Source organism: Diorhabda carinulata, chromosome X (genome assembly GCF_026250575.1).
Source record: "Diorhabda carinulata isolate Delta chromosome X, icDioCari1.1, whole genome shotgun sequence".
NCBI classification, from domain to species: Eukaryota; Metazoa; Arthropoda; class Insecta; order Coleoptera; family Chrysomelidae; genus Diorhabda; species Diorhabda carinulata.
In genome coordinates, this window is record NC_079472.1 from 29,733,904 (window position 1) to 29,759,893 (window position 25,990).

At 32.4% G+C, this 25,990-nt stretch overlaps 1 protein-coding gene across 2 annotated transcripts in view; it reads right to left on the reverse strand.

Annotated features, from left to right (window-relative positions):
* Window positions 1-25,441, reverse strand: part of LOC130900878 (putative polypeptide N-acetylgalactosaminyltransferase 9) — a 276,483-nt gene extending 251,042 nt beyond the window's left edge. Inside the window, exons 1-2 of one of the 2 annotated variants that reach the window (XM_057811799.1) lie at window positions 25,280-25,441; window positions 15,523-15,606 (exon numbers count right to left, since the gene is read on the reverse strand). The gene's annotated coding sequence lies outside the window, so the exon portion shown is untranslated. Of the gene's footprint in view, window positions 1-15,522; window positions 15,607-25,168 lie in introns of both variants that reach the window. The other variant, XM_057811802.1, reaches the window with a different exon arrangement.
* Window positions 25,442-25,990: the final 549 nt, after the last annotated feature.

A 25,990-nucleotide genomic window follows, 5' to 3' on the forward strand; every position in this document is an offset into this window, starting at 1 on the left:
GTGTAAAGGTACAGAAAAAGCTTCTGAAATTTGGTAAGTACTTGTCAGTATCCTTGAATAGAAGTCGTTAAGGAAAGATTTTAGGTGATGATCAAAGACGCCACAACCAAATTCCTGTAGAAAAAACAAAACCTTTTGACAGTATTCCTCAGTGCTTGTCCTGTATTCCGCGGCGCTTTTCTCAATGACCATCTAATTTGATATTGATTGTTTGGTTTCGTGATAAGATATCGATCAGCAAAATGTCTTTTATGTCCCGAAAAACATGAGTTTTCGAGGTGTTAAAATTTGCTAAAGCTTAACTTTCGTTGAAGACTAAGTTTGCCTCCAATCCATTGATTACTGTTTAGTTTCTGGATTGTCGTACGATATCCAAGTTTCACCCCCCCCCCCCCCGTAACTACCCGAGAAATAAAATCATTACGGTCTTCATATTACCGTGTTAAAACTGAAGTGCACTTCCTATCCGTTGATTTTTGTGATGTGTGAGAATATTGGGTACCTAACGTGAGCAAAGTTATCGAAATTTCTGTTTTCAGTAAAAAATTCATGAATTGGTGATCATGAGATCGGCGGGAGTTTCATAGCAAGAACACTAATTGTAAACTTTCGGTTTATCTTAAGCTTCTCTTCATTTGCATGAACCAGTGCATCAGTAACCAAAGACGGGCCACATCATTCTGCATAGTGCAATTGATTACATCCTTAATTGAAATGTCTGACTCATATCCTAATCATTGAATCACTCATAGCATTTTGACCGTAATCATTATAAATAACACGTTTACAGCAGCGATCTGAAAATGGCGTACATTTCTTTTGCTTGAATCAAAGCGACTGCCACGTATGTTCGGAACTGTAATCGCAGCGCTGCCGCGGATAAAAATAAAAGCGGAACTACAGTACTTGTATTTTATCACAAATCACAATGTTTTTATAATAATTTTAACCTTATCACATTGTACACAATGTTACTCAGCTTTGTCGTAATTAGCATCTATTATTATTGAAATCATTCTTATTGACCAATTGCACTAAGATTTACATTTACATTTATATAATGTTTTCTCAAATTTTTTAATGGTTAAATTTTTTATTTCATCCTTTATAGTTGTATAGGACTAAAAATAGGTTTAGAGGGAAAAATTTACGATTATTATTTGAATAAATTGACTTTTTTATTGACTTCTTTCACGATTATAAGCCGCGTGCACGAACTAAGTATAGAAGCCATTTTACATTTGAAGCCTCATCTGGTTAATGGCTCAATAAATAATTTATTTTATATAAAAATCCAAAATTTCATATTTCCAACTCAAATTTGAGCCCGCGATGATTTGACTGCAATGCGACGACCTAGCAACGTCGTTGTCAATGCATTTCTGTTAAAAAAATTCATTTATGCAACCATAGTTGATTTAATCAATAATATTTGTCACCAATTCCATTAATATAATATAAAGCTTGACTTCAAAGTTGTCTAATATTCTGTTTCATATAAAAAGTAATGACGAAACCATCACTGGAACATTTTCAGATGATGCAGCTATACTTGCAATCCATGAATATCCAGTTACAGCGTCTGCAATAGTTTAAACACAACTAAACCATGTCTAAACAAGGCCTGATGACACAAGTGGAGATTCAAAACAATTGAAGAAAAATCCACTAGAACTGAATACCTAGGAATACTCTTTGATTCAAAACTTACTTGGTAACAAGATATTTTAAAAAACCGAAAACAAAAAGCTGTCATAAAATCTATATGGACTTATGGAATCCAGCTATGGGGATGTGCAAATAAAACGAATACTACATTAATTCAAAAAATCCAATCCAAAATACTACGAATGATAGTTGATTCTCCATGTACGTGTCAAACCAAACTCTCCATGAAGACCTAATAATCCCCTTCGTACAGGACGTAATTGCAGAACACAACACAAAACACCATAAAACGCTAGAATTACACAGTAACCCCTTACTCCATCCCCTCTTAAGACCCCTAGCGAATAGAAGACTTAAAAGAAACTGGCTAGCTGATCTAACCAACGAATAAAGAGGTCTCATCACTGGAAAAATTCTTATCACGCCAAGAAGGGCCTTAGACAACCTACTAGCTTATAGAACTCTTATGGTTTTGATTGCTAATAAATACTAAACAAAAAATATATATTTCTTTAATTTCTTATTTCTTAGACCTTTTGATATATTAAGGCTTCTGAATGTTCTTTATTTTAAATCTCTTCTGTTTTAAAATTAGTTTTTTTATCATTTTGAAAATAAAGATAAATTTTGACGTTTCGACTTCGAAGTCTTTATCAAAATATGATATTGACACTGACAATTTGCTCATGAATATCAAAATAAGGAAAAAATTAACTTAGAACTTTGTTCTAATAAGAAAAATTATTTTTTCCTTGGTCCCTACATCTCAAATAATATATAGCATTCCTCAATTAAATTATTTGTAGTTTTATTACAATTTACAAAATAGAGCTATCAATTTTACTTAAATTATTTAGATCTTTTTTATCATTTATAGCTTTTTCCCAACTTTCCCAACAATTATCGAATTATTTCAATAAATATGATATAAGTCATAAAGGAAAGAATACATTATCCAAATATTTTCCAAATATCCAAACTAAATTAAAATCTAAAACACCAAAAAACAAAAGAAGTAATATTATATATCAAGTGCCTTGTGGCGCTGTCTACATAGGGCAAACATCTCAGTATTTAGAAAATAGACTAAAAGGTCATCAATACGATAGAACAAAAGATAGAACTGCATTAACGAACCATGAATTATCAAAAAAACAGAAATTCAATTATAAAAATTCAAAAATTCTTGGAACGGAATCTAATACACGAAAAAGGGAATATTTAGAAATGGTTCACATTCATAAGAACGAAAAAGCTGCGAAAATATATGCAAATTAAATTTTTTAACGCCGGAAAACTATTAAAAAAGAACTTCATTTATCGAAACTACATTTATAAAAATATGGTTACAATCAATTATACATATATGGTTGTTTTCTTGGTTTACTATGCATTTTTCCTTTTTAAGTATTCCAATTAAAATAATTGCATCTCCATGGTTTTGCGCCTATAATTATTTTTTTACATTTGGAATTTTCTAGATCGTAATTCGTGATATTATTAAATATTTCATCTATTTTTTCAATGAATCACGTATTGTCTTCAAGTACGTGAAAGTAAGCTCACTTTGTGTTGAATAATGTGTGGTAAAAATGGAGCTAATTTTGTATCACAGTTCTGTAGTCTATCGTTTAATATTGAATATGAGTTATCTTTTATTTAAATATCCATTATTCAAATTGTATATGAAAATAGCTATTTAACGACTCCTCATAAATGCAGCATTTGCATCTGTTTATTCGAATTCTCAAATATATAACATAAATGGATATTTTATGTAAACAGTTCCATTGAAAAATGAAAACTTTTCTAATTCCATAGCTTCTTTATTTGCATAATTCAACAAAGTTTCAGTTGAATTCTGGATCTGTGAGGTAAACACGGAGTTGCCCTGATTTCAACTGTGCAAACAAATGAGTGGGAGAAAAGGTGATTTTATTCTTCGTAAATTCATATATTTATGTACGCTTTTGAAATTCAAATTTGAACATTTCAACTGGCGTTTTGTATAAGTAATATTCATCGATTGAGGGAAAACCAACTTTCATAGGACACTCACATACAAAGTAGAATCTTTCAAAGGTAACCATTATCTTACTTTCTACGGTATAAAATAATTTTATGAGAATCTTCTTTATCAGAGAATTTCATTATGTCCTGACTATCCTCCCAAATTACAATGTAACACGACTACGTGCTCGGTAGAAATAGGATGATTAATTTTTATTAATATCTGCTAACATTTTATGGTCGAGAAAGTTGATAAAGTTTTGAGTACATAGTTATTTAATATATAATAATATGAAAAAGCATGTGTATCTATGGATGGATTTATTTTTTATGAGATGTGATTAAAAGCTAAGCTCAATGAGTTTTCTTAACATGCTTCTTGGCCATAACTACCTGAATAATAAAGGGTGTCCGGTGGCAGAATTTCGAATTTCTCCCTAACGATTGAGCGGAGGAGCGAGGAGGGGTCAGCGTTCGTGCGGGTTATTTAGTAGCGATGTTGCAGTGAACGGGTAAATAATGTGCGTTTGCATTCTAAACTTATTTCAAAACTAATGATTCGTGTGGAATTGCTCGTCCAAGATTTTGTTCACGTTACAATATTTAACGGTTACGTGACGCCCCAAGTGAAGATTTGATTCGATCGCAGAAAACAACCCACGACCGGGAACAGGCAGGACGTTGAGAACGAATGAAAACATTGAACTCGTCGCAGCAAGTTTGGCGATGTTCGGCGTCAATTCTTTCGCAAGAGAGCAGCTGCCTTGGTGCTTCCAAAAATTATAATGCACGAAATATTGAAGAAGAATCTTGAATTTCATCCTTTTAAAATTCAAATTGTGTAATCGATTACGCTTAATAATCACAATATGCGTAAAAATTTTTATGAGACAATGTTGAAGCGATTTCGCATAGTGAACACTATCTTTTGGAGTGATAAAGCCTATTGTCATTTGAATGGAAGTGTAAACAAGCAAAATTGTCTGTATTGGTCTCCTAGAAGACAAAACCCAGGCTTAAAACATCAACAACCCCTTTACAGTCCCAAAGTGAGGGTTTGGTGTGCGTTGTCAAGCATCTCGGCGGCACTTCTCCATCGATTGACAAGAAATACCGAAGCCATGTTCTAAGAATGTGCCTAACGTAACGCCCAACATTTGGACAATTTAATTCTTAAAAAATAGAACCCACATTTGTCTACCTTATATTGATTAAAACTAGGAATGCATATGTTTTGTACTTTTTTTGTAGTATAGATTTTAAATCCTAATTTTGCCACCGTGCATTTGTAGTCCCCTTGATCGTACTCGTTCTAGCCCAAAGGGTTCTCTTCAATTGGATGACCCTCAAATCAAATCTTAGGATATATCTCCGTGCCTCAATATAACTTGTCAATTGTAGACTATGCGTATCTTAGTTTCCTCCTCTATTCAACAGAACTAGAAATCCTTGAGTCTGACTCTGTTGTATCTATGATAACCGGCTTCCTTATACCCTATAACGAAGCCAACCAGAGTAACTGCCTTTCATTTACTCAGCTGCAGTGTTATTTCTCCTCCCAGTCTGAGGAGCTTAATTCACATATGAACATTTTGGTGTTTACTGCAGCTATATGACTACAGCCATGCCTACCAGTTTACGTAGTACCTTAAACCTTAAAAGATTTCCAAGGCAGATTCGGCTCAGCGGTCACAGTGGCTGCACACTTTACCAGATCGTAGCTTCTATACCTCCCTTCCACCAGCAAGCACATTAAATGCCTTGTAGGTATGGAAAGTAGAGTAGAACTCTCTCTGTGTATAAAAAGTGTCCGTACTATTGAGAAACTTTGAGATGGCTCTACTGTATTAATATTCGAAAATTTGTATGGATGGTGGAAGCGCAATTTTCAAAGCATCTCTTCGCGTACAAATATAAGTAATGAAATTGTATTGTAAATGAAAAATGGAATTTTTATATAACCTCTCGAACAAGAATTAAAAACACAAGTTTTCATCATTTTAATTAATTAGTTAATTTGAATTTCGAATGGTGTTACGAGTCTGATAGATGTATCTTAACAGGAGAATTATATCTTCGAGCGGAATATTTATATATGTATTTTAACTTTTGACTAACGTCTAATAACTTAAAAATTCTTGATAAAGATAAAATAAAAGATCGAAATGTTGGCATTTTAAAAAACTGTTGGACAGTTCTATTTTGAGTCCTCAACCCGCAACACTATTTAAAATTAATTTTAATATTCAAGGTAAAATATGAGCTAATTTTAATAATTTTCGTTTTACTACGTTATCTATCCACCATCTGTTTTCTCTTCTTTCTAATATTATCTTATTAAAAACATTTCCTTTTCAGATTGTCTCCGAATTGCTTGCAAGCGCTATTGTGAAAAGGTATTGAACTATTTTTCGCTTTCAGTCGAACACTTGGGTTGAGTTCCATGAAAGAGATTACTCTTTACTTGTAGTGTTCCAGATTCAACTTTGATTCGTAATCGGGGTTCTTATCTTGTGTAGCAATTTGGGCTGCACTAAAATATGGTCACCAATTCAGTACCTTTCAAATGAAAGGATGTCCCTTAACCTCTTTTGCGCTTAAATAATCTTGCTTCGACTTCAGTTTTATATACATCCATCAGTGTAGTATATATAACATTTTACAGGTAAGCACACCTCATTTTGTTTCGAGGTAATTGTTAGTTTACTATTATTGTCGGTTAAGTAACATTGTATTTGCAGTGTCTCGAAAAACATTGATTCTGAACATTAAGTTTTATCCCAGAGAATTACCAGGGAGCCTTAAGAAAGACTGAAATCTATCTAGGATTATGACATTGAAAAATTGTCAATGGTTAATCAATGACTCACCTTTTCTAAAAAGTCTTTAAATCAAAGCCAAAACATCTTGGTCAGGGTCAATGTACTGAATCAGTGTGCGAAGGGAAATGTATGGAAAATAGGCCAGTTTTCTTTTTCATCATGACTCGCCAAAATACAACCTCTGGTTCTATAGGAAAATGCTAAATTGCTCAAAGAAAAACGTTTTAACGCCATTCCTGAAGAAGGCCACAACATACGGTATTCTAGAAAAAGCCTATCAAAATTTCAACCTCACACGGATGTAACGTTAAGTCAAGTGTAAATACCTATAGAAGATTTTTTTAAGAGTATCGGAATGTATGAATTCTATATTCATTATAATGAATGATGTATATAGTTGAATGCAGTTGACAAGAAAACAAAACCAACAACCTGCTTCCTGTTAAAATTAGTATTTCTACAATTATCAGTTTTTCCTGTATGTTTCCATGAATAACTTTTACCTTATGTAAAGTTATGCTTTCAGCACGTGACAATCTGTTTTCTTCCACATTTCAATAGTGCTATAATATGTAATAATAGAACATCACATGTCTGTCTTTTGAAATCACTAACATCAATCCATCATTTTCAGCACAAAGGAATCCTCTTAAAATTTTACAAAATATTGAATAATTGGAATGAAGAACAATTTTTGTTTCTCAATTTTGTTCTGAGATTGGAAAATACCATCCTATTATATGTTCTCGTTTTCAATTCATACGTTATTTCACGTGAACCCGTAGACTTTAAAATATTCATAAAAGCAAATACAAATATATCAGTGACGTTACGTGGATTTCCTCCAATCGGTTTGGCAATAAAGTCTTCCCCCTATATTATACTGGGCAATTTTTACTATCTTGAGATTGCCACCAACTCCTTTTGACTAGTTTTTGTTCCAATAAATTAATACAGAATACAACTATATCAGAAGATGCATTATTTTCAAAGATATTTCTGTTAATACTAATGTCATCTTTCCAGTGGTCACGTAACATCCAATTTTGTTATCATAGAAATTGTACAATATAAAACTGTTAATGGTACCTTTGAAACATTTGGTGAAATGGCGTTTACAAATAAACTTGATCAGAATAAAAATTGCCGCTCTAAAAAGACTTTTTCGCCGTAATCTATATATAAAAAAATTAATCGCTGTTCGTTAGTCCCGCTAAAACTGGAGAACGGCTGGACCGATTTGACTAATTTTGAATTGTGGTTCAGAGAAGGTTTAAAATGTGAATAAATTTGAAAATGCTCGGAATTGAACAAAAACAACATTTCTTTTATTCCTTGATGTTTTGTCAAAAATTAAATTTTTGAACGCAACTATAATATTTGACAATTAACAACCAACTGATATGTCGATCCATCCTCTGTGTCGATCGATACAACAGACAAAGAGTGCATCTTTGCGGTAACGATTACCGCTATGGTGCGCCAGAACTTTCTTTACTTCGGTGATCCTTTGTGATAGTGACATTTCAAGTTATGTGCTCTTTTTTTGTTGATCTTTTATGATAGTGACACTTTACATGCGAATATTTTTGCAAGAAGATGAAACTGCAAATGTATTTGCTATGTAGTTGCCAGACATTGGAAATAATAAAGTCGCAGTGGACACCTCGACCGAATTCATCACATTACCCACAAATTTCTGTCACATCACAAAGTTAAAAAAGGAGCTTAGTCAGCGTGTTTCCCTGATATTGCGCAACAGTTCAATAACCGTAATTGGGTGGGTGAACGAGCAATATTGGCGTACAAAAATAAAGATGTCGAGGATCTCAATGCGACCATTCAGAATTTTCTTCCGAGACAGTCGGTTTCCTTAAAATCAGTGGACACCGCTATGAACCCGGATGACTTAGTCCCAGGGAGTTTTTAAATTCACTGGAGTTGCCTGGATCACCACCTTACAATTTGCAGCTAAAAGTAGGATCAATTATCATCATATAAAAAATATAGTTTATTAGAAAGCTTCAAATTGATTAACTGTGTTTGTCTGTCAAATATCAAATTGAAACCTTATAAATATCCAATATTTCAGGAAAACTCTGTTTTGTATGTAAGCCACATTATGTGTAATTCATCGAAAATAATAATAAAACTTCATTCATACCGAGCATTTTTTTATATATATTTTAATAAAAAAGGATTCCTTTTGTTTTTCAAAGTTTATTTTATCCAAAAGTTGAAGTCCTTAAATTATCGATTGAGGCAGTACGATGTTTGCAGGATCAGCTAGTGTATGATAAAACCAATAGTAAGAGGCAATCAGGATATTGCTTTTGATTTTGTAGAGCTCATGTCTATGAATTGTTGGGGGTACTGTTTTTGTTAAGACCTTATGTTTGGATTAATACTTTCAGATTAGTTTTAATCTCATTTCACAGGAAAATTATTTGAATCTGACAAGCCCTTTGGCTGTACTTGACCCGACTCTTTCACTTCCTTGCAGTTTCACTTAATGCCTAACATTTCGGACGAGTTTTTTTTGTGTCCCTTTTTCTTATGTCGTCCCCCGCGCGACGCCCCTAAGCACACGCCGTAAACCTATCTAGGGCTCTGTAGTTGAACAAACTATAATTGATTGATGGTCTATGTGAAATGAACAACAATTACACACATACTCACGGAGGATGAAATGATTCAATCAATAAATCATAAGCCCCGTGGCGAAGGGTATTGATGGCATAACAAACGGTACAGCATACACATACATACAACACTAACAAAAATTGGACCGTACGGAATACAAATAATGGGTGACGTTTAATGGTGATTACCAACACTTCACCGAAAAATTTATAACCCATAATTTATAATTGTAGCTATAACATAAAAGAGACGAAAATTCCAACACCTGCCTCAAATTATGGAGAGAAATAATAATATATCATTGATATATACAGCAACACATTAATATTCTAATGACAATTTGATTCAGTATATCGTAGCTGCACCTATGGTTATCCATCATGAACTTATGCGTCTGAAACTCTTTAATCAAGCAATTTTTTTTCCTATGTATATCGATTGCTTTAATTTTAACTGATTAGACAATTATTATTAATAGTCCAGGAGGAATCGACGCTTGAGTACCGAAAACTATTCCACCTCAATTTTTTTATGCGATTTTCTTCAAATTGCCCCTAATGATGATATAAATGTATGTTGCCACGGGGCAACCCCGTGCTATATTACTTAAACAATTGAATAGAAATCTAGAAAATTACTTAATTTGTTTTTAAAATCTACATTTTTACGGCCGGTTTACGAGAAAAAATATGGGAATAAAAAAATTAAAACTATGGTTTCAGGGCTTTAAATGTTCATAAAACAGCACCCATTCGCGTTTAACTTTTTTTCAAATGATAAAATGAAGTTGTTATATTTTTCTTCATAATCTACACAAAAAACGAACAAATGGAAAAAAAGAATTTATACAAAAATGTTAATTTATCATGTTTTTACAATTGACCTTTTCTCACGTATAATCATTTGTACCTTTTTTATTAAGTAATCATTAAAGTTATATGAACAAAAACATTCTCAAAATCACTTATTGCAATCAAGTGTACAATATTAAAAGTTAACGTTGAAAAATTGAAAATGTTCACTATTAAAAAATGGTATCTTACTAAGGTTAGAGATAAAAAATAAATAAACAAACATTTTTCAATTTTTTTTTTTTCGAAAATGTTCGTTTTTGTGTAGATTAACAAAAAAAATATATGAACTGCGTTCGATGCTTTGTAAAAAAGTTATGAACGATTATATCTCAAGAAGTGCATTTATGATCACATTTAAAGTCATAAAACTATATGAAATCTCTAGGTGAGATATTTCTCATATTTTTTTCATAAGTGAAAAAATTCATCGAAATCGGATGATTTTTCGATTTTCAAGAGCCAAATAAAAAAGGTCATATGGCTTTTTATGATAAGAGAATTTTTAAAGATTCGAAAAATATGGGTACTTTCACCTATGATAAATAAATTGAAAAAAATATAATAAAATATAGATTATATTTTTTTTATTTCTTTATACGATAGTTAATAATATTCTTAATGGAGATTTAAGGAAATTACATGGGTATACCTGTTTTTTCACGCCTTTACAAGAATTGTATCTCTCTAACTAATGCATTGCATCGGCCTCTCTGTGTCCTAAATCATTATTTATCATTTAACTTAAAGACTATCAACTTTATCAAGATTGTTATACAGAGCAATGTTATTAATAAATAAATTGTCTACAATTTGTTATTAATAAATTTTTTCTGGAATCAATTTTACAAAAGTTATTCAAACATTAATCGGAACATGTGATTAAAATCACTTTTCTATTATTTTATATTTTGTTAGTATTATCATAGTAATTGATGCATTTTTTATCAATAATAATAAGATGTAATGATATCTGAACACTTTTTTTGAATCACAATTATCTATAAAAAAGGAAAAGATATTGGTACATACCTGTAAGCGCGTGAAACTAATAATTAGAAAACAGGTATAAACAATGAAATTTCCTTAAATCCTATTAGGAATATTATTAACTATCGTATAAGGAATTAGAAAAAAAATATCATCCACATTTTTTTTTTCAATTTATTTTTCATGGTTCGAAAGTGCCCAAATTTGATATTTTTCACTAAAAATATTTAAAAAAAATTGTCCGATGGAAAAATAATAATTCCTTGCAAATGTTTCACAATTTTGGTTTAAACAATATGTATTGAATAAATTCAATTTTACCGTTATAATGTACTTTGTGAAAAAAACTGAAAAAAGTCGATTTTTATTTTTAAATTAACAATTTACAGTATGAAAGTATTATCCCCCTCCAGCCCCCCTCGAAAATGTTTAATAATGTTGCAAATTGTTGGAAAGGGCTTCTAGTCCTCTTTTCAGCATTATAAAGTTTTTTTTTTAAATTTGGTTTTTATAACTGAGAAAACTAATTTTTAAGATGTAAAATTTTGATAATGTCTCTATCACAAAACTTTACGTAGAATGAATATAATAATGTCGCATAATATTTAGAATGTATTTTCCAATGTATTTTCCAATTAAATATTAAAAATAACCACTCTTCACTTTGAAATAACCAAGGCGATTTTGAAATTCTCGTACAACATTTTGCATGAACTCAGGGGGTTATTTTGTTAATTTCTTCCGTTATCCTAGCTTTTCAATCAGCAATATTGTCTGGTCTATTGAAATATACTTTAGATTTCAAATAATGCCGTAAGAAGTAATCGAGAGGAGTCAAATCGTGGGATCTAGCCGGCCATTCGATCGTAACGTCATCCAATCCACCTATTGTGAAAAAACCCGTTTAAATGAAACGTCGTTTCATCGGAAAAACTCTTTTATTTATGAACTGCAAATCTGCGTTTATTCTGTTTATCATCAATTCACAGAATTCTTGCCTTCTATCAGGATCTTCTTCATTTAATTCCTGAACTAACTGAATTTTGTAAGGGTGGTATTTCTCTTTATGCAAAACTCTCAAAATAGATTATTTACTTATATTATTGTCAGTAGTAAGTTCTCGAGCTGTCTAAAATAAGAGCTTGGTGGTATTGAACTCCTACAATGACGGTCATCAAATAGCAAAAATGTTGAGTTGGCCCCACTGCGAACTGAATAGTAAGCAACTTGTCCATGTCCGCATTACAATTTTATTTTTCAGAATTAGTGAATCATAGTCAAAGTATAAACAACAACATTTCACAAAAAATTAATCCCTTGTAATTTCTAAATAGAAACGGCTACTAAAACGTGTGAACAATAAAATATGTGGCAACCGTGGCTTTAAGATCAACCATCAACAAGTTGATTTAATTTAAAGTAAAAATGTTTTAATTTTTTTTGTGAAATTGTTTCTATGTTTAATAAAGCCTACGTATTTGTGTGTTTGGTTTCAAAGTTGAGAGGAGGGAATGTCCAGAAGAGATGCTATCCAGGAAACAATGCTTTTGACAAATACTTCTCAGACTACACAAAATTGCAAAGCACGGTGTAACAATGAGACGAAAAAGAAATTGATACTTCGTAGTGAATTATACAAAGAATATACTGTAGACGAAACGGTCAAGAAGAATGGTTACACTATTTGAAATCCAACGGGATTAATATGGTCCCAACTAAAAGACTGACAAGAACTAATAAAATTTCACGCAAAAATTCCTCCTCCGTTATATACCTGATGATGAAAAAATGTTCAAACATTAGCACCAAGAATTTTAGAAATGTCACAATTCGCGTAAAAAGAGTAGAAAACCAATATATGCAATATGTACCAGTTTTAAATAGACTTTTAATTTATTTAAACATCAGTGATTCACAGGAAAAAGGATGAATGTGGTGCTAGTCCTTTGGAATAATTGTATTGTAGTAAATGTATTATAAATCAAGACTACACGGGAAAAACTTGTTGAATCACAATTTAGAATTTTCCAGATAATTGCTATTAATTTAAAAAAATATTCATTCCCCAGTATGATTTTACTGTTATAAAATATTCACTGTGTCGTATCTACATTATGGCGACAAAAACAAGAGAGAACAAACATTGGTCTTAACAACTTTATCTGCCAAAAAGCTCAATGTGTAACATTCATGAAAAAGTGATATATAATTCTTACTCTAATATCTAAGTTACAAATAAAACTTAGAAGCAACAAATTCATCTTTATATTTAATTTTACTGATTCACTGAAATTATATTCGCTTGTTGTATTAAGTACAACTCTGTACAATTCTACGTTTGTGAGCCGATTATGGTTTTACAAAGTGAGAACATCTATGATTAAATTTTCGCTGTTTGATGACCGGTATTATACCACATCCGGCATTTTGAACATTGACGACTGACATTATTTATGAGACAATCTATATATTAAGTACCAAATGTAAATGCTCATTATCAAGCCTCAAAGTATATATTAGTGCAAAAATATTGATTTTACATAAAAACTATTATGCTTATTGTAGTAGAAAATACATCCATTCTACGTAATTTTTTCAAGCTAGAGAAGGATTTGATGTGCCTATGTAGCTCAAAATTCAAAGCAAAATTGGGTCGCGAGGGAAACTAACAAACAACGAAGCTGAATGGAGAAAAGAATGAAAACAAACTTTGCTTAAAAATTTTCTATAACTATTTAGTTGGAAAGGATTTACTTTAATAGAAAACAAAATGTTCGAATTTTTCTAAAAACATAAACAAACCTAGTAATTACAGTTACAAAAATATTTGTTTTGGTAGATATTAGAATTTTCAGAATTTACTCCCATCCTTCCCCTATAATAGAGCTTAAGAAACAGTTTGTGTGGGCTTTAGATAAACAAAGCGATGGATTTAACTATTTACAAAGAGTCTCATCATATTTACCCAAAGCTAACTGAGAGGAATGTGTTTGTTAGATACAATGTAATAAAATATGAAAATTAGGATTGAAAACTAACTTCTATCGAATTGGTGTAGTTAAAATAAGTTAACAGAAACTCAAGAAATCTTTTATAGCCTTTGTGGAAATATTATATATATACTCTTAACGAAGGTTAGTTTTTCCCAAAGTGTATTTGAAGTATTTTTCTAAAGAATCGGGAGTAGTAATCAAACGAAACATTTGTCTCGATAGATATTCCTCATAATATTGATTCTGGCCACTGTTGGACATTGCGGTAGCAATTGCTTGTCTGGATCAACTTCGTAAAAGGATGCCGTATGACTTCATTTGGCGATAAATTGTCGTTAAACCAAATTGATCATAGTATTGCGAAGAAACCAGCAATGACCAAAAATTTAGTATAATAAAAAATTATCAATTGGTTTAAAACGCTTGAGTGAACATTGAAAGCTCTGTGCATTAATACGAGATGTCTCTATTTTACTGTCTAGGGATTTTCTCCAAATAGTGACTGTTGTTTGAAATCGTGAAATCTATTTTGGAATGTGAATAAGTACTTCAAAACCTGAATTCATCTGTATGTAATAATAAGGCAACTTCTTTTATTCAAAAATTTTTGCAACCACCTGTTAAAAACCTTACTCAATTATATTTTTGTCACCTTCCCTGACAAATTGACAGTTTTATTCCTTTGAATTTGAATTACTTTTGAAGATATCCAAACAATCGTTTGAATTTTTCATGCAACCGAGCTTTTGACCACGAAATTCACCTCCAGATAGCTTTTCCATATCTAACTTTTCATGCAAAATTTAAGCCAATAGATATATCATGTATTTTAGCGATCTCTAAGTACTGGAGTACGGATTTTATTGAGCGTTCTGGAATCGTTACAGTGAATAACGGCCCTTGTTCAGAATTATTCGTGTTTATGAAACCAGTTTTAGAACTTTTAGGATACTATTCACGTCACTTTTTATCGGTTTCTTTAATCGTTTTTCAACGTAGAAAATAATACTTTTTCTTTTCATTTACCTAACAAAGAAAACATTTTTCTCTATACGATTATTGATGTATCAGATTTTGACAAATGACAATGGAAACTTCGCGGAAACTAATAATATAATGACCGTAATCAGATCAACTTTCTTCAAGCCGCTCTCGTACATAAAAAGATACAAAATTTAGACGGTATGGGAGTTTTCATTAAATTCATTAAATCAAGTACTCTATGTAGATATTTTATTGAAAACTTACTTCTTAACGTATCTTTGAATTCGCCCAGTCTTCGAAATACTTTTATCGCTTAGAAAACTTAACAAAAACGCTCATTTTCTCGTCCCCTTTTTCACGTTTAATTCAAAAGCAACATCGCCACTAATACAATAACGGGAGTTTTCGTTAAATAATGCTTCCCAAGTAACGATTGTGAAGCTTCGGCTACTGAACGTCAATATGTATCAAATAATTTTAGGTACTGTTAATTTAAAAAAATATGAACCCAATACAGTTATGAATTATATAGAAAACTAAGATGTTAATTGATTGACTTACCTCAACCGTGTAGTTACGGTGGGACAGCAATGAACGATCTGTTGGATATGTATAAAACACGTCCATGTCACTCTGGACCATTACCTAAAATTATTAAAAAATATTACGAATGAGCCATGACCAATTTGTTTTCAACACAACTTTAAATAATTTGATCAGCAGTGAGTCGCAGCGCAGCTCGTCATAGTAAAATGCTGCTTCCAGTTGCCCATAATGACACCGGTTTCGCCTAACCAAAGGATCGAAGCGCATCGCGTCATAAGGCTTAAAATCGACGGAGCGTTTTGTGCCGAGTCGGCTGCTGCCTCGGCGGCTCTGTTACGACACTTCTGTTGCATAAAACAGACGGTGCATCGTCGACACGGCGGCCGAGGCGACCGCCGGGCGTACCATGTTGAGTACCATGCAACGAAAGCGTTTTTACGACTCTAATCGGCATATCAGTACGTGTTCGCGTATGTGGTGAAACAGACGACGAGCGTTTTTTAATTTTTGAGAGTCTCAAGGTTTCCAGATTACAAAAACAATGGAAAATTTGGACATTGACCGATTTATTAATGAGGTTCATATAAGACCTGCGATTTGGGATATGCGTTCAGATGAGTATTCCAACAAAATGTTGGGAAGAGGTAACGGAAATTTTTGTTGGCGAGAATGCTATCCAGGAGGAAGTAAAAAAGAAATATAGGTAATTATATGAATTAAAATTTTATTTATTAATTTAAAAAAAAAAATCAGAAACAATCAGCATTCTCCATTTATTAGCCATTAAACCAAATGTGCATTCAAATTGAAAATCTATAGTTAAAATTTCTTTTTTCAAAAGATAAATTTGATCCACCGTAGGGTCTAAGTAAATTTTCAGAGAGGAAAGGCTTCATCGCCTACAAATGGATAGTCTATCAAATCTCCTTCGATGGGCGTAGCTGCGGGTATGTTCAGTGTATAATTTATCATTTTTTCATAAAGTGTGGAATTTTTAAAAATTCCAGAGTCGCTAGATTTTCCATATGAGCCAATATCAACAAATGTAAATAAATAATTGCTATCACACATTACAAAAAGCACCATTGAAAAATACTGTTTATAATTAAAGAACATAGAGCCGCTATTCGCCGGTTTTATCAATCTGATATGTTTTCCATCGATCGCTCATATACAATGTGGAAAATCTGCATATTTCTTGAATCCTTCAGATATTTCGAGCACAACTAGACAACAGCACACGACTGTGATTTTTTAACTTTGTTAGTCGGCAGTTGCGGAGACGCGCGTGTGTTTTGAGCCGCTTTTCCGCCGAGTCGGTAGCCGACTTGGCACAAAACGCTCCGTCTGTTTTAAGCCTAAAACAAAAAATTTTTGTTCTTAGCATTGAAACACTGATAGTGCTGTATGTTAACATTATAAACATAGTTATGGTAGAAAGTACTGCACAAAACTGATTATTTATGCTGCTTATTGGCTCGTTTGCTGTCAGATGCTGTTTGCTGTTTGCTTCCTAAATGCATATTCTTATAAATATTACTATAATTATAACTTTACGGCTTCTTAGAATGAAAGTTTGTGATTGATAACTGACAAAAATATTTAGAATTCACTCTGTCAAACCATTGGCATGTGTGGAATTATGTAATGCACAAAAAATATGTTGTAAATTATGAAATATAGAACTTAAAGTCAGCTAGGCGGACTCCTGCGCAAAAATTCAACAAGAGAAATGGATTGAGGAAGACAGCACACTTATTATGCGAGGATCAAACAATATTTCATAAATACGCACGGCACTCATACCAAATTAAGAAATGAAAAATATTGTTTACTCCCCGTATAAAATTCCACGTGGACCCATCATATTACCAATGAAAATATCGAATCATAAACATAAATGCATTTCTATTGTCCGAAGCCGTATGTACACAATTTGCAATAAGCATTGGCGTGGCTTAGTGATTTTGTTTTAATTCATAAATTTATTTTAGTAAATAGAAATATGGCGCTCTTCAGACCATGGGAAGACAATGAAATTGCACAGTCTAGTGAGAATAAAGACATAATAAAGATTTAAAAAGGGAAAATATTCAGCAATCTGATAATGCAATCATAATAAGAATTGCTGAATTAACTAGAGTAAATAAATTTTCCATTTTTCGAGTAGTCACGTAAGGGGTTGCTGTGGATCATTTACAGAACCGAAAAACATGTAAAGAAAAACTGAAATCAGTTGAAAAATCTACTCAAGATTTTATACGTATGACAATTTATAGTTTATATAAGGAGAACAGGGTGGCCACATTAGAAGTAATACAGTAAACGGTAACAGATTATCCAGAATACAATTATACCAAATTAGAAACATTGCGTTTGGTCAATATGTGATTTTAAACACAAAAAACTGATTAAACGGATGGCAATAACCGAATTGTCAAGGATAATTCGATGCGTCAGATAAAAGACTACTGAAGCTCTAACAGACACATAATTTATCGGGAGAAAACATGGTTGGGTTGACAATAGTAAAAATTGCTATTTGAATGGACTTTGTTCTAAAGGGATTATAATAGTACACGCTGGAAGCAAAGACAGTTTCGTGCCTAATGCTTTATTAATAACTGCTAAAAAAATTAAAAACTATGCAGCTGATTATCATGAAGGTATAACAGCAGAATTATTTGAAAAGTGGTTTAATGAACAGCTTTTAACTAACATTCCACCACGGTCAGTAATCGTTATGGACAACGCATCCTACCACTGGCGGCAACTCCTTAAGATGCCGAATATAACATCATTAATTTTGACTTTGCCCACACTTCTATTTTCATTCTTATTAGAATATTTCTCAACACAACAACTTACACTGTCTAAGGCGCATTCCGAAAACCAAATTCTCGTCTTCAGAGAGCGATAATTTAGTCATTAAAAAGCTCATTAGACAGTACAAATGTCAAAATTGGTAGGTTTAGTAAACTGTGTTACGATCTTCACCAACGGGCAACGGATCCATAATTGTGAATTTGTAATTTCAAATTCATATATCAATGAAATTTTCAAAGGATCTGTACAAATAGATAAATAGACATAGGTACTGTTGAATCGTACTTATAATTCTTTCCCTATTTTCTTCTCTACATCTCTTTTCCGTCTCTTTCCCATTTATCTCTACAATACTCCGGTTATGTGGTATAACTTTTGTCATTTCAAACATCCTATATAATTTTGCTCATATTACGTAAGTTATATCTTTAATATCATGTGAAATTAAACTAAGTATCCATTGTTGTGAAACGGTACGGAGGTAAGTAGTTTGATAATTTAATCTGTCCGCATTATCGCAACCATATAATTTTATCCTAAGTGCACTTACTAACAATACATTAATGTCCTCTGTGAGAGGTACTCAACGAGATAGGTTTTTACATTTTGTAAGTGGAGCTGGTAGATTTGATGTACATTTCTGACGTGTGCAAATGTGATTGTAACAGCATTCGTAACAGAATGCTTTTAGTATCGTTGATTTAATATGTACCCACTCAAACAAGTAAAGTTTGAATTAGAATCATATCGGACAGTTGAATTAATTACTAGAGGATGTTTGAATTGAATGAGTCCATATCATCAATCAACTCAATATATATAGACTTCCGTTCACTATATGGCTCTAAATATTTCTTACTAACTCGATTTGTCAAGTAATGTTAGCTTTACTTTTTGAAGAGTGTATTTTATATATGCAACGCTCAAAGACCGAAAACGGCCAGTGGCCGTTTAAAACAGCCACAACACGTTCTGGCAAACGCAAGGCGCGCCCTGTTCTGATATAGCCCGAATGAAATTATTTTAGATTTAGGAGACATTAGACATAATTATTTGGTAACAAAATAGTACAACACTCATTATTTGAATAAATGTTTTATGACAACGTTTTTATATATGTTTTATATCCATATAGTCAAAAGTTAATATAAATCATCAACAGTCATTTTAAAGTAAAATAGTATATTACTAAAATCAATCTTCGCTGCATATCCACCTATTTGTTTTTGCTCGAGGAATTGTTGTGGCATTTTGAATTGCATTGAACTTTATATCTGAGGCAGCTAGGTTAGGTTAGGTTATATTACCTATTGACTATATGGATATAAAACATTTATTCAAATAATAATAATGAGGATACAAAATGGGAAATAGAGAAGTTAAAATCCTGTGCTATGCAGACGATGCAGTACTGTTGGCGGAGAACGAGGACGATCTGCAAAGGCTACTGTACCAATTTAACAAAACAGCAAAAAAGTTCAATATGATAATATCAGCGGCAAAGACAAAATCAATGGTTACTTCCAAGACACCGATCAGATGTAAGCTTGTGGTGGATAACAAAATAACACACCAGGAAATGAAATTTAAATATCTGGGAATCGAAATAGCTACAAGAGCTTCAAGAGCAGCAGCATACCTAAATGACACAATCTGGCGAAATAAATACATTCGAACTGAAGCAAAAGCCCGCATATACAAGACCGCAATCAGACCTATATTATTCTATGCAGCAGAGACCCGACCTGAAACCTCTAAAACGAAACGGATATTGGAGACTACAGAAATGAAGATAGTTCGAAGAATAGCGGGAAGAACACTAATGGATAGAGAAAGGAGTGAAAACATAAGACGAACATGCGGGATAGATAACATCAATGACTGGGTACTGGTTAGAAAGATAAAATGGAATGAGCACATTGACCGCATGACGGAAGAACGAATTGTGAAAATATCACGGGACAAATCACCAGCAGGACAAAGAAGCATTGGAAGACCTAGGAAAAGATGGAGTGACAACCTCCCAGGTGACTGAGCAGAGGCAATGACGTGAAGAAAAACAGGCAATGATGCCTATACACAGCAGGAAGAAGAAGAATGAGTGTTGTACTACTTTGTTACCAAATGATTATTAATAAGCAGCATTATATTACGTGAGCTAATGTCTTCTAAATCTAAAATAATTTCATTCGAGTTCTGACTATATCAGAACAACCACAACGCGTTCTGTCAAACGCAAGGCGCACAGGACGCGTTGTGGCTGTTTTAAATGGCCACTGGCCATTTTCGGTCTTTGAGCGTAAAATATATACATTTATTTTATGCAGTTGCTTGGAATGTACATTGATAAGTGTAGATAAAAAACTCACTTTATTTCTGCCTACTCTTATAGTTCAACACTTAGTTTTATTGGGTATTGCGGTAATAGCTTTATTCCACTTGTTGGTCCAATAAGTATTATTGCCTCCATTCCCTCACATTTTATAGGATCGTTTCGGCCACTTCCATTTCCATCCCAATCTGTTTTCTTATCATTCCCAACGTCCATGTTACTGCTAGGCCGTAAATTAGGAGAGTCCTATTTTCCTAAGGGAAGCACTAAACACTCTTATATTATGTTATAACTTATATCTTTTTACGTTTATAGTTTGTTTTGGAGAAGGTTTCCATTTTCAATTCTATTTATGGAGATACTTAATAAAATTGAATAATAGATACGAGGGCGATTAGAGGAAACCAGGACGTCTAAATGTTAAATAATCCATTTAGATTAAACTTGGAAACCCAAAACAGAGACCATAGTTTTATTGGCCGAACAAGTGCTTTCTTAAAAGTACGTATTTTTGTTTCTATTTTATCTAACGAGACATATCAGCTGAAGATATTTCTTTGAAGTTTCAACCTGAGTGAAATTTTCTTTAGGTTTGAGCTATCGCGCAACCTACATTACAAATATATTTTTATACAGAGCCTTTCATGCAGAAGAGTGCACATATATTCGGTTTAGAGATTTACTTCATTAGCTATCTCTAACCATTTACAAATCATTCCGAATAATATTTACCCAACTTTTCCTTGGTTTCTTGAATTATTAATTCGTGTGAAAAATAGAAGACATGAACGGAAGAACAAATAAAATAAAAGAAACTGGAAGAAAAACAGAAGCAGAAGAATGAATGGCCTCCCTTGGCTACGAAGACAAAAGAATCGTAAAAACAACAAAATATCAGAATCAGACGTAATAAAGAACTATTCGAGAAGAGAGAGAGAAATGCTTTATTGTAAAAAAATGTTACAATTTGTAGACAAAAGCTTGTAAAAACGTAAAAGTAACTAAATAAAGATACAAATAAAATAAAATTTCAATATACAGAAGAACACCAAAATGAGTAACAAAATTATAGATAATAGTAATAATTAGTATATAAATCGTAAATAATTCCATAGCAAAAATTAAACCAGTATGCAGCATGCCAGAAATTAAATATTATTATTAGCATCGTTTACAGAGTAAAAGGTACTTTCCAGTAAATTAGCCTTCAAATTATTGCGGAATGTGGGAAAAGATGATATCGATTTGATTTCAATTGGCAAGTGATTGTGCATTTTTTTGCATTGTAAAATGTTGAGCCCTCAACTAATTCTGAACGTGGAGTAGGTAGGTAAGGTCGTGCTCCGCATTCCTAAGTGGATAGCCGTGCAGCGATCTGAAATTGGAGAAGCATGCTTAAGAATTAGGCAAACGGATTCAAAGATGAATAAGGAAAGAAGAGACAGCATTTTTAATCTTTTAAAGAAATCCCTGCAGTGAGTCCCACTGTTTAATCCAAGTAAATATCTAACTGCTCTCTTTTGTAGTTTGAAGATTCGCTCCAATTGAGTCGCGCCATACGTATCCCATATGGGAAGGGCATATCGGGGATGCGACTCATTAAGGGCATAATAAACTGTTAATGAGATGGATAAGTTCAGTTCTTTGAAAACTGATCTCAGCGCAAAACAGAAGGGACTTAATTTTTCAGATAAGGCGGCAATATGTAACCATTTTAAAGGAATTGTCCACAGCAAGATAATTATAATAGATTATTAAAAACATGTAAAAATTTTCAAAGAAATGGAAGCTAGAACAACTGTTTCCCCTGTTCACCAAAGGGGCCGATCTGCAATATAGAGAAATTATGCTTTCAAACTTCACATACAAAATATAAACCACAATAATAAGGAAAAATAGTGGGACACTTGGAAGAGAGACTCGAAGAATACCAACAAAGCTTGAGATGAGAAAATTCCATTATAGACGCATAAACTATAACATACTTATTGGAGAATTGCTACTAATACATATTATTTTCATCACGCATCAGTGCAGTTAATGGTATATGCAGATGACGATGACAAGAATTGACAAAGCAGAAGCAAAAAAAGAGGATTAGTTAGAAACGAAGAAAAAGCGTAGAACGTGATAAGCACAAAAAAAATATATTGAACCACCATACAGTTTTAAAAAAGTGAAGAGATTGATGTACAGAAGACAAGAGTTTAAGTACCAAAACTAAGATAAAAATCTACAAAGTAGTCATTGGACATGTTGTCAAATACGCCGCAGAAACAATGTGTCTCACCAAGGACGTAAAAGAAAGGAAAATACAATATTAGAGCCAAAAAAGAATGAAAACAGAAGGTTAGTGAATCAGGAACTTAGTTAATGGAAGAACAAGACTTCCAGAGGCTGAAATGATATGTATACGTAAAGAAATATGGGAATTATTTTTTCTCCATATTTCTCAGATAAGATAACAAGTTCCTTTATATGAGTATTAAAGCACTTCCCCAGTTTCATGAGATTGAATTACTTTTTGGAATGATTCAGCACGATAAGTCACCTTTTACTTCCTACTTAATCGGAAACTCTTCTTTAGAGGAGCATTTTCCTACACCACACAAAAGCGGTATAATAAAGGGCATTTATACTTCCTGACCTTTTCGTTTCCATATATTACTAAGAATCCAAAATGCAGACTCTATTATTCTTGCATATTTCATAAAGGTATCTGCACTGCATTTTAATGTATTTGATGCAGCGTTCTATCTTCCAGGGCTGTTTTTAAAATAACTGAACAAATATTCTATAATAATGCTAAGATCTAGTTATATTGCTTTGAAAAATACGTTTGACGATTTCTGACGATCCATGAATATTTATGTAGCTTACAAATTTCATCTCGGTCGAAAATAAACTTTTATAATTTTGAGTGGTGATCTATGATATCCCTTGATGTAGTTTAACTCATTTACAGTTATTTACAGCCAAAAACATTTGGCGATGCAGTTAAAACTAGTAAGACTTGATTGAAATATTCTGGTTGCTTCCTTACTAGCAAAGTTGTAACTGAAAACATCGATGATGCATTATAAAATTAATTGAAGGAGATCGTCATGTCACATATCGTGAAATCAAAGCTTATCTAATAGTCTACCAAAATTCCGTACGTGCATTTGGGTGATTATCACGAAAACACTGATAAATATATCGTTGTGAACTAATTTCTTGCTAGAAACTTAACAAATCCTTTCGAATAACGTTCATTGATGATTGATTGATTTTTTTTCATTACTGAAATTGACACTTCCGAATATACGGTGTCAGTCATTAGGAAAACACAAAAAAAATTCATAGTACTAAACAAAATTCTATAGAAAATGTTTAAATAAATGGAAAAAGGGAATAGATTATGGATTTCAAAAACGGAACAAAGAATTTGGATCGAATATAAAATATTTATTCTACATTACAATATAATTTTTAAAACAAGAAATTGGTTTACCTGTACTATGTAAACCGTTTTATTATTTAGATGCATAACAAATACGATGTATAATCAAACCGTACGGTGAATTATTTTATTAAAAACAAAGTTAACAGGTAACACAAAATTTAAATAAATCTTCAATCTCCTCAAAGTTGTTCTAGAAGGCTTCTTTGGGAATATCTCTCATCTGCTTGGTCGTGGCCTAATAGAACATTGTTTATTTTCGAGAAGAGCCAGAGGTTAGATAGTACTAAATCTTGTTACCTGCGGAGTGTAGGTGGACAGGAAGATTTTAGCATAAAAAAACTGGCAACTTGTGATACGTCGCGTTGTCATGATGAAGAAGAAAGTCTTTAGTCCATTTTTCAGGTCTTGACGTTTCGAAAAGCTGTCAGTGTATAGTCAACCGCCTATTTAAACAAACAAATTTTCCATCTTTCTGTATATTTTCATCAGTTTTTGAAGTCGAAGGTTGTCTTGATCGTCTCTCGTCCATAACTAACTTTCTTCATGTAAATCACACATAATTCTGGTAAAAAATCTCCAAAATTAGTACATGAACACCAAAGAAAAATTTCGACGTTTCGTGGGCTTCTGTGACACCTTTTTAAATTTGTTAAAAATCCTTGTTTCCAGGACAGCCACTTCTACAAAAGTTTATCTCAACACATAAGGGTATGAAACAAACTAATTGAACTAGATACAGTCTAAGTAAGTGTTATTATAAAAATTCATTCATCGTTTTTTTTATCACTCCTCGGATCTATTCTCATAATACTAGACTCACGTCCAAAGTTTATTATTGTAATTGTTATATAATTGTTATAATAATATACAACTTGCGTCTAACAAAAAAATGACACATCAAACTTTACTCCAATATTATATGAATTGTCAACATAATGAACTAAAAATAAATTAAAGCTTTCATAATCTGTTCTAATGCAAACAGTATTATGTGAATTACTTTGTCAAAAATAAAATTTAATAAAATATACAAAAAAGAATCCACTTTTCTGACTTACTTTTTCTTGAAATAAACTATCATATTCAGTTCAAATTCAAACACGGATAACTTTGTCAGAAAATTTAGATTTAATACTATACACAAAAAAGAATCGGATTTTCTGACTTACTTTATCTTGCAATTGAACACCTAATCACTAAATCAATATTATACTAAAACCAAAATAAAACGAATTTAAAAGACAACGTATACAAGAAAAGACACGTTTTTATACCGTCCTTTTAAGGAAATCAAAACGTCCTACACCGGCGAAGTCTTACGGACTACTGATAGTGACAATTGACGTAATTTTGAGTTTTCCACAAAACTCTTGGTTATGTTTCGATCGAGATTATTTACCAATTCCAGACTGTAACAAACAATGGCACTTTTCAACAGTCCTTTATAACTTTGGAGAAATATATTGAATAACGAATTGGAGGGATAGTGGAAACAGTGGATATCTGAATTTAGGGTCGAAGCATTGGCGAAGTTTTATTAGTTTAGCGCGTGCTCGCAGGCTTTTCACCCTTTTGATATACTGGATGTATTATAAGATCTTTTTGATTTTGTTGCAGGAAAATGTATTGCGGCGTAAATAAATACATCTACAGGGTTAGTCGTTATAAATCACACAACACGTAGGAAAAAAAGATTTATGTAAAAAGTGTATCGTTATGATTGTATTTGGTTATCTCGGTCGACTATCTTCAATCCTGAATGTTTTTCATTGAAAACGACCCTACGCAATTAGGACATCAAATTTTATAAATTTACTATGTTTAAAACTGATAACGCAACCTACATTCGTTGGAATTTATGATAAAACATAAAATGAGTT